Here is a 15,189-nt window from a genome sequence, read left to right as displayed (position 1 = left end):
TGTGCTCTAGAGGCTTTATCTATTTCATGGAGTCTTCATGTCAAAACCATGTCATAGATACAGCCCATTTTATAGTTCGGGAAAATAAGTCTTGGAAAAGATGAGGAACCCACCCAAGGCTGCACAGATGCTGCGAAGAAGGGGTCACTTTCAGTAAGAATAGATGAATATGCCAGAATTTTAAGGATTGACAGGGAAGAGATGGGAGAGCAACCCAGGTTGAGCCTAGAAGCCAGGCCATAAGCAGTAGAAGGCTGGGCTGGCAGGACTCAGGAAACAAAGTCAAAAGCCATCCTACACACAGTGCAATGAACCATTATGGGACAGAGTCCTGAGCTTGCTAGGAAACACAGGAGAGTAGATGCATGACTCCTGAGGGAAGAGTCTCATACTCACCACCATCTAACATCTATTAAAATCTAGACCAGCAGACATATTGACTGACTCCCTGGAGAGCTGCTTTTAATGAACTGAGTTTTGGTGTGCTCACCTCTAATGAGTTTCACCCCAGTGCCTACCTTAAGAATTGTTGCTGTTGGTGAGGGCCTATGTGATCTCCTTTAGGACATTCTTTCAGAAAATTTTTCTTTCTGGTTTTAGTATCAGGAATAGGTTGGTATGACTTGTTTGTATTCCATTACCCCTGTGACCAGGAAGTTGATTCACTCTCCTCTTTCTGAATGATCTCCATCAAGCGTGGACCAAGAATTGGGACTCTAAGGGATATACATTTGTATCCCCCTCATTACCCACCCTCATTTTTCCTTTCTTTTATTCATCTACTTTTAATTTAATATTTTAAATTAATATATTATTGGGACACCTGGGTGGCTCAGTGGTTTAGAGCCTACTTTCAGCCCAGGGTGTGATCCTGGAGTCCTGGGATCGAGTCCCACGTCAGGCTCCCTGTGTAGAGGCCGAGAAAAATTAAGACCATGGCCTTTGTCAACAGGGGCCCAGGACCTATGATTGGGTTCTGCAAAGGATCCTCTGAAAAAGGGGGGAATGTGGGACCCAGGAAATCTAACAAAAATCCCCTACCCCTGGACAAGCAGAGCAGGACTAACTCCATTTTGTGGATGGTGGGCTCCACCCGCCATCTCATGTAAACACACTACCCCCCCCCACCCCCCTACGAGCCCCCACCCACCCACCCACCCCCGCACTACCTGCCTATTGTTTAAGGCACTCCCTCACCCTAGTTTAGCTATTAAGCACACCCTTATCAAACCAGCACACTTAGGAATGCGGGACCTCTGACCTTTAACCAGCCAAGGAATGAAAACCCCTCTTTTGCCCGCCAAACCTGCGCTCCAGTTCTAACCAGAATAATAGGCTAGCACAAATGGTCACTATAAGGTGAATCGTAATTCAATTGGCCACCTGCGTGTGGACCAACATGACTGTGCAACTTTCTGGTATGTTACAATCTCATTGGCCACTGGCCCCTATAACACTGCTGTGCTTCTTAGTCTCGGGGTCCAAGCTCTTGTTCTGCTGTATGGAGTATACTTGGACCCAAGCTCGAGCTTGCTAATAAACTCTCATGCACTTGCATCGGTGTCGGCTCCTTGGTGGTTTCTCAGATTCGCAATCTTGGGCACAACACCCTGCATGGAGCCTGCTTCTCCTTCTGCCTGTGTCTCTGCCTCTCTCTCTCTCTCTCTCTGTGTCTCTCATGAAATAAAACCTTTAAAAAAATAAAATAAATTAAATTAATATATTATCTTGACCAACTTATCTCTACAGATACCTTAAATCATTTTCTAGAATGGGGAAGAGAAGGAAGAAAGGAGGAGGTAAGGAGAACAATCAAAGGCCACTAAAAGTTTGAGGATACCCTGAAAATCTAAGTCAGAATGGACTGCCAGTTCTTAATAATCACAGGGTGGTAAATAAAGAAGAGCAAAATAAAAGTAAAAAATAGAAATTCAATCAGGGCAGAGTATCAGAGCTAGTCAAATGTGGGAACCATGAAGCAAGATGGGCATTTAGGAGGTACTCCAGGGAGCACAGGGACCTCTAGAAGCATGAGCAAGGACTATTTGATCCCACACAGATTACCAAGTGGCAAGAGAAGAGAGGAGAAAATAAATGAAATTTCATTCTTGTGTTCTTTATTAACAGTAGTTTGGAAATCCAGATCATATATATTACCTTTGGATTATCTTTCTGCTTGTGATAGTGTCAGTGATTTTGTTAGCCCTATGGTATGGAAATGTTAATATTTCTATAACCCACAAGTGTTCAAATTCTCTGACCTTTAATCCCCAAATGACACCAGCTTGAGCCCCTGTCCTCTGTGGCTGCAGAAATCCAGCCTTTTATTAGTCTCACCTTCTCAAGCACCTCAAGTGTCACTAGATAAACTTACTTGTTCCATAGATTCTCTGTTTGTCACATGTCATCTCAGCCAAAGTCCTTGCTCTAGACTCCTAAGGGGTTAAGACCCTGCTTTTACCTCTTGTCATCTTGTAACTTGATTCTCCAGGAGGGGCATGTCACTCCACACACTGTACCTTAAGTGTGAGCATAATAATATTCTTTTTTTTTAATTAAGATTTATTTATTTATTCATTTATTTATTTATTTATTCACGAGAGACATAGAGAGACAGAGACATAGGCAGAGAGAGAAGCAGACTCCTCCCAGGGAGCCCAATGTGGGACTCAATCACCAGACCTGGGATCACACCCTGAGCAGAAGGCTCAACCACTGAGCCACCCAAAGCGTACCAGCATAATCATATTCTTTAACTCCTTGAACATGGCTAACAGTGGTCAAAATGTGTAATAAATGCCCTTGGGACAAAAGACATACAACAGAAAGAGTAGCTAACAGATGTCATTACATCTGCATGTCGGGAACCTGGGCCCCACTTCCGGGAGATTCAAGTCCTTCCCTTCTTCAGTGTGAAGCCCACTTCATTTCCTTGTCTCTCTGACTTCATCCTCATACAAGGCACATCATGGCCCCTGTTTGTGACAAAAAAATGGCCTGTTTGGTACTAAATAAAATCAATGGCACACCATTCACAGAGTCCAGACCTTCTCCATTTTGTTCTCTGGTGTGAAGCAAAGAACTTATCAGACGTGTGTGTCACATCTGCTGTAACCTGGCCTGTTGGCCTTAGAGAGCAGTTGTGTGAGCAAACCCTACTCATACCTTTCACATATGCACAATTTCCAGAATTCACGGCTCAAATGCAAAATGTCCTAATACTGTGGGTAATAGATCACACTCCAGAAAACAGATCTAAATAGCATACTTAACATGTGTGAAGCAGGCTTCCCTAAGGACAATGAGTGGATACTTCCATCTCCTCCACCACATTGATCACTAAAAAGACCCTTTCAGAACAAGAGGAAGGTATTCTCAAGCACCCTCCAGCTTCCCCACCCGGGAGTAAAGACACTGCTACAAGTCCCCAGCTGACAGTGTCCAGCCATCAACATTAGGGTCCATTCTTTACTTAGCGATCTATTACCTCTTTTTGACTCCTTCATTGTGTCTATTCCTGATTCTGGTTCTAACATTGTTCAAGGCAGCAAAACGTTACATAAAAAACATGAATACATGGAAATGCCCAAATCTACCTGCAAACTAAATTATCACCACAAGCACTGCAGTGGTGCTTGTGATGTGTTGTCATTTATGCTTTTTCAACATAAACTTGATCATTTTAGCTTAAGGATGTGTCTTCAAATATAGTCAGTTGAACATGAAAATAAGTAACTGTTTTCTAACCTTCATAACAGTTAGTAACTGATCAACCCCTGGAAGAATGAATCACTCTAGTGAGCCTAAAGGTTAAAATAGCTATGTGAATTGAGTTGGCATGAGTCAGACTTCAAAAGCTTGGACACGCCAAAGGTAGTGATAAAATGGGCCCTGTGAAGCTAAAGATTACACTCCATATTCCTGATGAATTCTCACAGTGCAGCCATGGCAGGAGGACCTTCCTGAGCCATCGCTTGGTCTCTCTCTCTTTGACATCTCTTCAACAATAGGAGCACTCAGGTGCCAGTTAAGGATATTTTTCACAAAATAACAACAAGGATCTTTTCATCAAATGTGAGTTGACTGAATAATACTCTCCGCTGCAGAATACCCTAAGATTTATTTTCGGTTCTTGACCACTTGCTGCTGTTGTGGTTGGCTATCATTTATTGAGTTATTGCTAATTGTCAGTCTCTGTGATAAGCTATGTATGTATCCCCGATCTTTAAGAAAATCCTGTGAGGGGGGCATTATTTTCCTATTTTATAGTTGATAACATGTAACTTCATAAAGTTTAAATGTCTGGTCTAAGGCCACATTGAAATAAGTGGAAAAACTGGGAACCAAACGTACATCTGCCTAGCTCCAAAGCTTTCTCTTTTTCTTATTTCTTTTCTGAGTATTTCCTACCAGTCTATCAGAGAATAGATGTTAGTAGAGATGTGTATAAATCAAAATGCAATAGAGATATCACATAGTAATTTGAACAGGCGAAGTTTCATATGAAGAAATATTAACTATAACAGTGGATTAGAATAACAAGGCACTACCTAAGTAAAGAAGCCCTCTATAACTCAATGATAAGGAAAAATACAACTCATTTTTTTAAAGGGTAAAGGATTTGAATAGATATTTCACCAAAGAAGATAAATGAATGGTAATAAGTACATAGAAAGATGCTCAACATCACTAGTCATTAGGAAAATGTAAATTAAAACCACTATGAGGGCAGCCCCAGTGGCCCAGCAGTTTGGTGCCGCCTCAGCCCAGGGCCTGATTCTGGAGACCCGGGATCCAGTCCCATGTCAGGCTCCCTGCAAGGAGCCTGCTTCTCCCTCTGCCTGTGTCTCTGCCTCTTTCTCTCTGTGTGTCTCTCGTGAATAAATAAATAAAATCTTAAAAAAAAACAAAAAACAACATAATGAGACACCACTTCGTATCACTAGAATGTTTATAACAAAGACAGATAATACCAATGTTAGCAAGGATGTGGAGAAACTGGAACCCTCATACATTGCTGGTGAATGGAAAATGGTTCAGCTACCTTGAAAAACAATTTCTTAAAAGGTGAAAAAAAAAAAAACCTTACCATATAACCCAGTGATTCCATTCCTAGGTATTTACACAGAGAAAAGAAAATATATGTGCATATAGACATGAACATGAATGCTCAGAGTCGCATTATTCATAAGAGCCAAAATCTTGAAACAACTCAAATGAATTGTGAATAAATAGATAAATGGGATAGATACTTACAGTAGGCCATTACTCAACCATAAAAAGGAATGAAATATTGAAACATGCTCAACATGGATGCGCTTTGAAAACATTATGCTAAGTGAAAGAAACAAGAGACAGAAGACCACATATTGTATGATTCCATTTCTATGAAATTTCCAGAACCGACAAATCCAAAGAGACTGAAAGTAGATTAGTGGTTGCCTACGGCTGGGGAGAGAATGAGGATTGGCTAAAAATGGGTATGAGGGATTTTTATGGGGTGATGGAAATGTTGATAAAATTTCATTGTGACTCTGGCTGTACAGCTCTGTAAATGCACTAAGAATTATTGAATTGTACACTTAAAATGGCCAAAACAATTTTTTAAAGAAGTAAAGGAAACTCTAAAGAATACAAGAAGAGCAGATATAAGGAGCAGCCACTACCTCTGGGGCTCAGATAGAGCTCCCAAAGAACAGCACTCTCCATGCCACAGATTCCACACCCCAATCCTCTCCTTCAGCTACCTACTTCTCCTCCAACCTCAAAGACATTTGAAGCAATCAAACCTGAATTCCCACTTTCCACCTCTTCACTGGCGACCTTCTCCTCCTCTTTTCCCTAGACCTAGCAGGTGAGAATGGTCCCCTTCTCCACTCTCAAACTGGCCATGTGCTCTGTATCCCACCTGTACTGTCCTGGGCTCTGCTTCACGCTTACTTCCCACCCCTTAAAGTCATCCTCTCCTTCCTCACTGCCATCTGCAACATGTCAAAATGCTCACACTTCTTCCACGTGAAGAAAAAAAAAGAACACCCTCTCCAATTCTGCAGTTTTTCTGAACTACGTTTTATCTTCTTTCCTTCTCCCTAACTTATCAAAAGAATAGTTGGTGTCTACATTTCCACTCTTTTCCCACTTATGTGTGAACTCACAGCAATAAGCCTCCTGCCTCCACCCCTCCAACTATTGCTTTATGAAAACAAAACAGTGACTTCTTCCCATAACCTTTCAGAAGTTCTCTTCTCTCTGGGCTTCTGAGACTCCAGCTTTTCCTAATAATTGCCATGCCACTATGAGAAGAAGACTCTCTTCTCAGTTTCCTGCTGACTCTTCCTCTGCCTGGTGTTCCCTAATATTCTGACCTTGGGCCTATTCTCAGACTGTATCCCCTGCCTGGATCATGTGTTCACTCTCATGGATTCCTCAACCACCTCAGAGCTGGTGACTCTGAAAACTTTATTTTCAGCCCAGATATCACCCCTGAGCAGGAGAGTCAGAGATCCAATTGTTTAATGCATCTCTCCCTCTGGTGGTACTCCCAAACCGGCTCCTCTTCAAGGGCTCCCTTCTTAGTAAATGTCACCACAATCTACCTAGTTATTGAGTCAGAAATCTTGGAGACATCCATGTCTTCTTTTTCTCCCTCACTCCCCATAATCAAATTACTAAACTGTATTGCTTTTACAATACAGTTCAATAATCCCTCTTTATAACTGACCCCCTCCTGGGATACCTGGGTAGCTCAGCAGTTGAGCATCTACTTTCAGCTCAGGGAGAGATCCCGGGTCTGGGGATCAAGTCCCGCATCAGGCTTCCTGCAAGGAGCCTGCTTCTCCCTCTGCCTATGTCTTTGCCTCTCTCTCCGTGTCTCTCATGAATAAATAAATAAATAAATAAATAAATAAATAAATAAATAAATAACCTCTCCTTTCTATCCTTAGTGCCACTGCCTGGCTAAGAAGCAATATCCACTTGTAGTGTGTGTGTGTCTTTTAAAGCCAGACATGGAATTATCATCACTGGGCATGAGGACCCTGAAGCTGAAAACCCCTTTGGTAACTCTCTGTTCTGAGTCAGGATTTCCCATAGAACAAAAATCATAAATCCAGTCTACAGGATCCAGACAGGTCACCTTCAGCAGTAAAGCTGGGGAGATGTGTACATAGGGGAGTGGTAGGGACAGAAATGAACTGGAGAACACATGCCCTATCTGAGGGCAGTGATACTATCCTATCCTGCTTCAGTCAACTGCAGTGTGGAAATGCAGGTTTTCCCCAAAGCTTAATTTGGATTTTTATCTAAAATCCTCCCTGTTCAATGTTGGAAAAAAATTCAATATCTTTTAAAACATCACATAGTCAAACAAAGCATACCTCCAGGACTGATATGCCTTGCTTACAAGTTCCACCTTAGGAGGTTTTCTATCTGAGGAGGGACATACATGGTAGAAATGGTATTTGGGGAAGATGTTTCTGGCAGCAGTGTGCACAGTTCCAACTGCAAGGAGAGGGTGAAGGTAGGGAAAACTAGCTGCAAGTCCAGGTATGGAGAGGAATGAGACTGGACTAGGGGAATGGTAGTAGAGAGAGCATGCCATGAGTACTCAGTATATCAGAAATCAACTGAACAAGACCCAACCAGAGATGAGGTCTCAATGGCATCATTTTGCAAAGGAATCCAGTGCAGTCTGAGTATGTACCTTCATTTCAAAGTCCACTCATCTACTGACATTTGCCTGGGTTCCTCAGCCCCATCCCATTCTCTTGAGGTGCCTGAGGGACGTCGGAGCTGTCCATATGGCACTGATGAGGAAGTCTGCCTGCTGGTCCCAGAGCTGCCATTGTCTCACTCTGTTACCTTATGCAAATGGCAGGCACGCAGAGCCTGTTTCTCCATCTGGATACCCAAAGGAAAGCCTTCTGGACACCCTGAACTTCCTCTCAGAGACAGAGAAAGGAGCAATGAGGAAACATTTGCAAAGCCCCCACACACACCTGTTGGCAGAGAAGAGTTGCTATATAAATTATTAAGGAAACTGGCCTGAGCCAAAGGGAGTCATGGAAACTTCATTGTTATGCATGGTGCATGGCTGTCTTTTGAATATTCTGCTTCCTTGGTTTCCAATTTCCTTTCCTTAGTGAATCTTTCTCCCTCATAAATCTTTGCATCTCAATGTTCTGTTCTTCCTTCTTTTGTGTTCTGAACTGGGAGTTCTCACAACCCCTCCATGGTTAATCTACTCCTCCAAACACCGCAGGCTCCAAATGGCATTGTGCACAGTTATTGCTCTTTTTGTTGTTTTTTTTTTTTTTGTTGTTGTTGTTATTGCTCTTGAAGGCAGGTGATACCCTTTTGCCTCCACTCTCTGGAGGGCCTGCTGCCCTGAAGGACAGGTCCTGGAGGCAAGGCGGGGCTGGGGTGGGGGGTGGGGTGTTAAGGAGAGCCAAGTCAGTAGGGAATGCTCCCACCACTCTCTCCTCCTCTCCTAGCTGGCCAAGGAAACCCTCTCCAATCATTCTCTAGAACAAACAAACCAAGCACCAGGAGTTTTTTGTGAATCTGACAGCCAGTGATCACAGAAGGACTTCCAATTCCCCCAGGAATGGCACTTTGCCCAGAACCAGCATCAAGTGCCCTCTAGTGGAAATCAGAGCCACCTTCTCTGAGAGGCAAATTCTCCATCCTATCTGAACTGGGGTCTCAGACAACATCAGTATATGATGGGATATCTTCATCACTAAACACCAGAGAAAGGCTTCCTTTGGGTGTCAAGAAGAATCTAACATATGAGCAAATGTGTTCCACTATTATTAGGCCCCATGTCTCTGGCAGAAGCAGAGCATACACATGGGAGGAACCAGCAGTGTTCTCTGGTTGGGAAGGGAGTGTGTGGTAGGCACACAGAGTGCCAGGCCCTAACTTGTTTCCCCTTTGCCCTCGCTTTTGAAATGTGTTGAGGCAGACAAAGCTGTTTAAACTGGCTTCCCGGCAGCAGCCTGGGTGGCTCAGCGGTTTGGCACTGCCTTCCGCCCAAGGCATGATCCTGGAGACCCGGGATTGAGTCCCATGTCAGGCTCCCTGTATGGAGCCTGCTTCTCCCTCTGCCTGTGTTTCTGCCTTTCTCTCTCTCTGTGTCTCTCATGAATAAATAAAATCTTTAAAAATAAATAAAAAATAAATAATAAACAAACAAACAAACAAACAAACTGGAATCCCTGTTTATTGTGTGTTCCCAGGGCCTAATAGTTAAGTGACTGAACTGAATTTAAATTGCTCTAAGCTTATTAACTCCAAAGGAATAGAAAAATTTCGGGGGATGGTGGTTGGGGCTGCATTTCTACCTCTCTGCTTGCTTATAGAGACACCCCACTCTGCAGAGCTTCTGCCAGATAATCAAAAGAATAGGGTTGGTATTGGGCTTAATTTTTTATGCCTAGAGGGTTAACACAGTATAATGAAAAATCGTGGGTTTGGAATTGGATGTGACTACAGTTCAGTGGGAGTTCCTCCACTTACTAGTTGTGGGACCTGTACAAGTTTGTAAAACTTTCTGCACATCAGTTTCTTCATCTTTAAAATGAAAATACTACTATTTCAGAACCTACATATTTTGTTTAGCCTAATACAAACTATTTAAATCACGTATAGACATATTTAATGACATGGAGAATTTATGATATATTAAGTAAAAAAGAGAAGGCTATGGAGCAGTGCTACAGAATATCACTATTTTGTAAAGTGAAATAACACCACTGTGTGGGTGTCCCAAATTTTCTTTTGTTTTGGGTCCATTGCTATCATATGCACATGGCACTGTGATGGAAACAAGGGGCCCACCTAGTTTAGGGGTGCCTGCCCACCACTGCAGTCTCTGCTTAGCTAATACTTTTCAAGGCCACACCCTCTGTGATTTGTCTCTAATTGGTCCCCAGGGAGGAATTTCTACACATTTACCATCACATCTATACCTCTTTCACCACAAAAGGATCCTCTGAGGATTAGCATTTCATGCCTGAGAATTAAGAACACTGGTAAGCTGATGAGAAGAACTGCTTTACACTTTGGGGTTTTATAGACATTTGGGCAAAAGAGAACCAATTTATGTATTTATTTATTTTTAAATATTTTATTTATTTATTCATGAGAGACACAGAGAGAGGCAGAGACACAGGAAGAGGGAGAAGCAGGCTCCATGCAGGGAGCCCAATGTGGGACTCGATCCCGGGTCTCCAGGATCAGGCCCTGGGCCAAAGGTGGCACTAAACTGCTGAGCCACCCGGGCTGCCCAAAAGAGAACCAATTTAATCTAAGATTCAGGAGAGTCCACACTGTCACAAATGACTATTTAACCAATAATTATCTCATCTATGAAATGATAGGGAAAATGCACTGAAATCGGCATCCCATTGCTCTATCGTACACTGTTGATAATGGTAAAAGCTGGCTCAACTCTTTGTAAAATTATCCAACAAGACCCTTTAAAATGGCACACCTTTTAACTCAGTAATCCTGGGAATGTATACTAAGAAAACAATTCAGAACACATAAAAACTTTTATGCACAAAGACATTCATTCTAGCATTATTCATGCTGAGGAAAAACTTAAAAATAAAAGAAGAAACTAATAATGCTTAAACAGGCATAAGTAAATTATGATGTTAACCCAAATGTTAGAATAGTTACTTAACATGATGCGAAATGGTTCCAAAGATGGCAGACAACATTATAAGTGATTTTTTTCTCCCTATTTACACATTTGCCTCATTCTATAAGAAATGAGGATAATTTTGAATTTGTAAAAAATGCCTCTGTTACTTAAAAAATAGAGTCCAGGTTAGATCATTACTAACATTCATCACAGTTTGGGTTCTTCAGAAGCAGATGTTGAGTTGCAGTTCAGTTAGAAGATATTTATCAGGATCAATGCTTGGGCAAGGAAGGGAGAGGAAGGAGGCCTAAAAGAAGTTAAATTGCAGTACAGACCTGAGGAGACTTTTGCCACCCCACTAAAGGAGCGTTAGAGCAAGCACTGCCCACATGATGGTTCCACATTGGGTCAAAATGGCCTGACCTTTCTCGGTCACTAAGTGTAGGCTGCGTGCAGAAGGTCATGACCTCAGGTGAAGAGTAGCTTCTGTAGCTGAAGCAGAATGAGAAGGACCTAACAGCTGGAGGCTCCTTTTGATAACACTCCCTGCAACTGGGCAGTAAGTCTTTCCTGGAAGGGAGACCTAGATAGTGCATTTCTGTATCTACTACTTCCCTCCTTGGTCCAAATTCTTACCTTCCCATTTTACATGCTTAATTATTAAACAAAAGTTAATAACAATACCATCTTCTATAGTATTTTTATAATGCTTTCACATAAGGCATGCTTCCCTAGTTCACAGAGCCAAGGAGATGACTGTGAGGAATATTAGTACAAGCACTGTACAGGTTTTTCATGACATTTGCTTTCCCTACTTCAATAAGGCCATTTCATCTAAGATTGGTCCAATTTGTGAATGAAGTAACATTAGCGCTTCCTTTTCTTAACACATCTCTCTCTCCCGCCAGCAACTCTCCCCTTGTTCCTGTCAGACAGCATTGCTCTAATATTGACAAAAATCCCTTCACTCATTGTAACATCCTACCCCAGACTTTCCTTCAGGTAGCTCCCTCTCTTTCTTCTACAACTGGCTAAGGCTAGAAAATGACCAACACATTTATGCACACATATTCTAATGACTTACAATGCACTGTTCTTCCAAACACAGTGGCATTTCAAAAGTGATTACCATATGTAACATCAAAAGCACAGGTAATAAAAGAAAAAAATAAATTGGGACCTCATCGAAATTTAAGACTTTTGTGTATCAAAACAGAGTGAAAAGACAACCCACAGAATGGGAGAAAATATTTACATATCACATATCTAGTAAGGCACTGATATCCATAGTATAAAAGAACTCTTATGATTCAACAAAAAAATAAAATAAAATTCCCAGGCAGCCCCGGTGGCTCAGCGGTTTAGCACCGCCTTTGGCCTAGGGTGTGATCCTGGAGACCTGGGATCGAGTCCCGTGTTGGGCCCCCTGCGTAGGGCCTGCTTCTCTCTCTCTGTGTCTCTTATGAATAAATAAATAAAATATTAAAAAAAAAATTCCCAAACAATAGAATTCAAAAATGAACTTTTTGACTTGTATATATTCTTTTCCAAAGAATATTTGCAAGTGGCCAATAAGCACATGAACAGATGCTCAACGTCACTAGTCATTGAGGAAATGTAATCCAAAACCACAATGAAATACTACTTCACACTCATTAAGATGGTTATTATAATTAAACAAAAAGAAAAACAGGGATCCCTGGGTGGCGCAGCGGTTTAGCGCCTGCCTTTGGCCCAGGGCGCGATCCTGGAGACCTGGGATCGAATCCCACATCGGGCTCCTGGTGCATGGAGCCTGCTTCTCCCTCTTCCTGTGTCTCTGCCTCTCTCTCTCTCTCTCTCTCTCTCTGTGACTATCATAAATAAATAAAAATTAAAAAAAAAAAAGAAAAAACAGAAAATAAGTGTTGGCAAGGATGTGTAGGAGTTGAATTACTTGTGAATTGCTGGTGGGAATATAAAATGGCTTAGAAAATATTATGGTAATTCCTCAAAAAAGTTAAACATAGAATTACCATATGATCCAGCAATTCCACTCTGGGTATCTACCCAAAAGAACTGAAAACAGAGACTTGAACAGATATTTGTGCACCCATGTTTGTATCAGTATTATTAATGATAGCCAAAAAGTGGAAATAACCTATTGATGGATGAAGTGGTATTTTCACAAATGGAATATTATTTGGCTTAAAAGGGAAGGGAATTCTGATACGTGCTACAATGTGAATTAACCTTGAGGACATTACAGATAGGTGAAATAAGCCAGACACAAAAGGCTACAAATTAGATGATTCCATTTATATGAAATTTCTATAATTGGCTAATCCACAGAGAAAGTAGATTAATGGTTGCAAGGGGCTAGGGGAAGAGAGGAATGGAGAGTGACTGCTAATGAGTTTGAGGTTTCCTTTGGGAGTAATGAATATGGTCAGGAATTAGTGGTGATGGTCGCACAATTTTGCAAACATACTAAAAATCACTGAATTGTATACTTTAAAAGGGTGAATTTTATGATATATAAGTTATAGCTCAATTAAAAAAAATATTATCAGGCTCAGCAGTTGAGCAGCTGCCTTGGGCTCAGGGCGTGATCCCGGAGTGCCAGCATCGAGTCCCACATCAGGCTCCCTGCAGGGAGCCTGCTTCTCCCTCTTCCTATGTCTCTGCCTCTCTCTGTGTGTCTTTCATGAATAAATAAATAAATAATTTTTAAAAAAATTTTCAGATAGTTCCAACTATGAAGATGTCTCCAAGCCTTCTAGTTAGAGTTAACCTCTCCTTCCTGTGCACAGCCTTTATATCAGACCTTTGTTGGGGAGTCATGAAATTTTTTGTAATATACCAGCCTCCTCTGATGCTTGTGAGTTCCTCCTAGACAGGACACAGGGCTTGAAAGTCAACACATATTCAATAAACATAGGTTGAATGGAAGATATTGCCTGCTTTCCAAAACTTTGTAGTGCAAGCAATATTGAGCAATCTATTGGTTGGATATATAAATATTATCCAAACATTATGGGTAAGACTTTAGTGATATAAAAATGAAAGATGCCTGGTCTCCACGTTTAAGGAACTTACAAATTACTGGCGGAAATAAGCATACATAAATATAGGCACACTTCATTTTACTGTGTTTCACAGATATTGTGTTTTTTACAAGTTGAAAGTTTGTGGCAACCCTGCATCAAGTAAGTCTATCAGTGTTATTTTTCCAACAGCATTTGCTTCGTTTCTCTGTCTCACATTTTGGTAATTCTTGTAAATATTTCAAACTTTTCCATTATTGTTATATTTGTTATGGTGATCCATGGTCAGTGATCTCAGATGTTACTATTGTAATTGTTTTGGGGCATAATGAACCATACTCATATAAGACGGCAAACTTAATCTATAAACATTGTGTGTGTTCTGACTTCTCCACCCACTGAGCATTCATCCCATCTTTCTTCTTCTCCTCAGGCCTTGCTATTCCTTAAGACACAACAATATTGAAATTAGGCCAATTAATAACCCCACAATGGCCTATCAGTGTTCAAGTGAAAGGAAGAATCACATGTCTCTCACTTTATTTTTTTATTTTTATTTATTTTTTTAAAGATTTTATTTATTTATTCATGAGAGACACACACACACAGAGAAGCAGAGACACAGGCAGAGGGAGAGGCAGGCTCCATACAGGGAGCCTGACGTGAGACTCCATCCCAGGTCTCCAGGATCACGCCGTGGACTGAAGGCGGCACTAAACCGCTGAGCCACCTGGGCTGCCCCCATGTCTCTCACTTTAAATAAAAAACTATAAATGATTAAGTTTAGTAAGGAAGACATTGAAAGCCAAAACCTGATTCAGAGCGAAGCCCTAATTCTCTTCAATTCTGTGAAGGCTGAGAGAGGTGAGAAAGCTATAAAAGAAGAGTTTGAAGCTAGTGGAGGTTGGTTCATGAGGTTTCAGGAAAGAAGCCATCTCCATAACATAAAAGTATAAGATGAAGCAGCAAGTGCTGATGTAGAAGCTGCAGCAGGTTATCCAGAAGATCTAGCTAAGATAATTAACAGAGGTGGCTGCACTAAACAATAGCCTTATATTAGAAGAAGATGCCATTTAGGACTTTGATAACTAGAGAGGAGAATCAATGCCTGACTTCAAAGCCTGAAATGACAAGCTGACTTTCTTGTTAGAAGCTAATACAGCTGGTGACTTACAGTTGAAACTGATGCTCATTTACCAATCTGAAAATCCTAGAGCCCTTAAGAACTATGATAAACCTACTCTGCCCGAGCTCTGATAATGGGAAAACAAAGTCAGGCTGACAGCACATCTGTTTACAACATGGTATTTTAAGCCCACTGTTAAGACCTACTGCTCAGAAAAAAAGATTCCTTTTGAAAATATTACTGCTCATTAACAATGCACCTGGGTGTCCAAGGGCTTCAATGGAGATGTATAATAAGATTAACATTGTTTTCATGCCTGCTAACACAGCATCCATTCTATAGCCCATGGGTCAAGAATAATTTCAACTTTTGAGCCTTATTATTTA

The sequence above is a fragment of the Canis lupus genome, chromosome 17 (assembly GCF_011100685.1).
Source record: "Canis lupus familiaris isolate Mischka breed German Shepherd chromosome 17, alternate assembly UU_Cfam_GSD_1.0, whole genome shotgun sequence".
In the NCBI taxonomy this organism is placed as follows: domain Eukaryota; kingdom Metazoa; phylum Chordata; class Mammalia; order Carnivora; family Canidae; genus Canis; species Canis lupus.
The sequence above is the reverse complement of the archived record's forward strand: the minus strand, read 5'-3'. Positions refer to the sequence as shown.